Source organism: Ornithorhynchus anatinus, chromosome 3, assembly GCF_004115215.2.
Source record: "Ornithorhynchus anatinus isolate Pmale09 chromosome 3, mOrnAna1.pri.v4, whole genome shotgun sequence".
Taxonomy (NCBI): Eukaryota; Metazoa; Chordata; class Mammalia; order Monotremata; family Ornithorhynchidae; genus Ornithorhynchus; species Ornithorhynchus anatinus.
Window position 1 is genome coordinate 132,525,736 of NC_041730.1, and position 3,394 is coordinate 132,529,129.

At 50.6% G+C, this 3,394-nt stretch overlaps 1 non-coding gene across 1 annotated transcript; it reads right to left on the reverse strand.

Annotated features, from left to right (window-relative positions):
* Nucleotides 1-427: 427 nt before the first annotated feature.
* On the reverse strand, nucleotides 428-499 carry TRNAE-CUC. Its single transcript has one exon. It is a non-coding gene; the product is annotated as a tRNA-Glu (tRNA).
* Nucleotides 500-3,394: the final 2,895 nt, after the last annotated feature.

Sequence of the window (3,394 nt, forward strand, 5' to 3'; positions counted from 1 at the left end):
GGTTCTTCATCTGCCCATCGCATCCGATCCTCCATTCTGCTCAATTTGTGCTCCTTCTTCTGTGGAGAAAAAAGTGGAGAAAGAGATAATAATTATAATTATGATGGTACTTGTTAAGGGCTTACTATGTGCCAAGCACTGTCCTAAATGCTGGGATAGATAATAATGTTGGTATTTGTTAAGTGCTTACTATGTGCCGAGCACTGTTCTAAGCGCTGGGGTAGACATAGGGGAATCAGGTTGTCCCACGTGGGGCTCACAGTCTTAATCCCCATTTTACAGATGAGGGAACTGAGGCACAGAGAAGTTAAGTGACTTGCCCACAGTCACACAGCCGACAAGTGGCAGAGCTGGGATTCGAACTCATGAGCCCTGACTCCAAAGCCCATGCTCTTTCCACTGAGCCACGCTGCTTCTCAAGACATATTTCCCTGACCGGGAATCGAACCTGGGCCGCGGCGGTGAGAGCGCCGAATCCTAACCACTAGACCACCAGGGAATAATGTTGGTATTTGTTAAGCGCTTACTATGTGCAGAGCACTGTTCTAAGCGCTGGGGTAGACACAGGGGAATCAGGTTGTCCCACGTGGGGCTCACAGTCTTAATCCCCATTTTACAGATGAGGTAACTGAGGCACAGAGAAGTGAAGTGACTTGCCCACAGTCACATAGCCGACAAGTGGCAAAGCTGGGATTCGAACTCATGACCTCTGACTCCAAAGCCCGTGCTCTTTCCACTGAGCCACGCTGCTTTTCACTGAGCCACGCTGCTTGGACCCAGTCCCTGTCCCACATGAGGTTCACACTTTTAATCCCCATTTTACAGATGAGGGAACTGAGGCCAGAGAAGTGAAATGACTTGCCCAAGGTCATACAGCAGATTCATACCCAGGTCCTTCCGACTCCCAGGACTGGGCTCTAATCACTAAGTCATGCAGAGCTCATTTGTAAATTGCCTACAGCACCATTTAGGCCATCTTTAAGTAAATAAAAATAGTATTTATGCCCTTACTATGTTCCAAGCAAAAGAAGCAGCGTGGCCTAATGGAAAGAGCCCAGGCCTGGGAGTCAGAGGGGCTGCATTCTAATCCTGGCCTTGCCAACTGCTTTGCTATGTGACCTTGGGCAAGGAGCTTCACTTCTCTGTGCTTCCGTTTCCTCCACTGGAAAATGGGGATTAAATACCTGTTCTCCCCCCTACTTAGACTGTGTCCAACCTAATTAACTTGTACCTACCCCAGCACTTAGAACAGGGTTTGACATAATAAGCACAAAACAAATACCATGAAAACAAAAAAAAAATAATCCGATTGGCATAGCCCCTGGCTCACATGAGGCTCACAGTCTAAGTAGGAGGGAGAGCAGGCATTTGATTCCCATTTTACAGATGAGGAAATCAGTCAATTAGCTGTATTTACAGAGCCCTTACCCTGTATAAAGGACTATACTATGAGCTTAGGAGAGTACAGTCTAACAGAGTGGGCAAGCCCTGCCCACGAGGAGCTTACAGTCTAGAGGGAAACACATTAATATAAATAAGTGAATTGTGCATATGTCTGTAAGTACTGCAGAGCTGAGGGTGGGGTGAATAAAAAGTGCAAACCCAAATGCAAGAACAACCCAGAAGGGAGTGGGAGAAGAGGAAAGGAGGACTTAGTCAGGGACGGCCTCTTGGAGGAGATGTCCCTTCACTAAGGCTCTGAAGGTGGAAAGAGTGATTGTCTGCCAGATATAAAGGGAGTGGGAGCTCCAAGGATGAATGAGAGAGATGAGGAAACTGAGGCACAGAGAAGTGAAGTGAAGTGACTTGTCCAGAGTCAACCAATGGGTAAGGAGCTCTCAAGTGCTTCGTACATACTGTGAGCTCATAGTAGGCAGGCAACGTATCTGTTTATTAATAGTAATTATGGTATTTGTTAAGCGCTTACTATGTGCCAAGCACTGTTCTAAGCACTGGGGGAGATACACAGTAATCAGGTTGTCCCACGTGGGGCTCACCATCTTAATCCCCATTTTTCAGATGAGGTAACTGAGGCACAGAGAAGTGAAGTGGCATGCCCAAGGTCACACAGCAGACAAGTGGCGGAGCTGGGATTAGAACCCAAGACCTCTGACTCCCAAGCCCAGGCTCTTTCCACTGAGCCACATGATGATGACATTTGTTAAGTGCTTACTATGTGCCAAGCACTGTTCTAAGCACTGGGGGAGATACAAAGTAATCAGGTTGTCCCACATGAGACTCACAGTCTTAATCCCCATTTTACAGATGAGGTAACTGAGGCACAGAGAAGTTAAGTGACTTGTCCAAAGTCACACAGCGGACAAATGGTGGAGCCGGGATTAGAACCCATGACCTCTGACTCCCAAGCCCGGGCTCTTTCCACTAAAGGCACGCTGCTTCTCACTACAGTGCTCTGGACACAAGAAGCGCTCTATAAATACAATTGAATGAATAGAGAGCTCTGCATCCCAGTAAGTGCTCAATAAATACCATGGATTGAGAGAGCGGAGCCAGCATAAGAACCCAGCATCCCCACCACCTTCCTTTTAGACTGTGAGCCCGGTGCTGGGTAGGGATTGTCTCTGTTACCGAAATGTACTTTCTGAGCGCTTAGTACGGTGCTCTGCACACAGTAAGCGCTCAATAAATAGGATTGAGTGAACGAACGAACCCTGGGACTCCCGACTCCCATCCGGTGTTCTTGCCCATCGGCCCCGCTGCCTCTCGCCGCTGGTGCCCTGCCTTTCCAAGGCAGAGTTGAGCATCATAAATCACACTCGGTCCTAAATACGGTCCTTTCCCACAGTCCTCGTTGAACGCCCGCTTTCCTTAATTGAATGTTACATGAAGATCTGCAGGTAATTGATAAGGCCGCCCTTTGAAAGGCCGCAGGTCTTCTGCTGCCGACTCTCCGGAGGGAGGCCCTGGGTCAAAAGCCCTGAGCTCCGTGGGGCGGGATCGATTCCTCCAGAGCAGGGCCTTTGATCTCGGCCTTCGTCGCATCCCTGCCCCTGTGCGGTTCCTGCTTTGTCTCAGGGCGGCCTGTCACCGGGCCCGGTTGGAGCCGCCCGTGGCTTGGGCCCAGACTCCCTTTTATCAGCTGCCCCCGACGGCAGACCGGGCCCTGGAGCCGGTGGTCTGTCGGAGCCGAGCACGGGAGCCCCTCGGCCTTCTCTCCCTGAGCCGCTCTCTCGATCCTTCTGCCCCTCCCGGACCTGCCCCCCTCCTTTCCTCTTCATCCGGCTCCTTCTCGTCTTCACGAGAGCCCGGGCTTGGGAGTCAGAGGACATGGCTTCTGATCCCGGCTCCACCACTTGTCAGCGGAGTGACTTTGGGCAAGTCGCTTCGGCGTGGCTCAGTGGAAAGAGCCCAGGCTTAGGAGTCAGAGGTCATG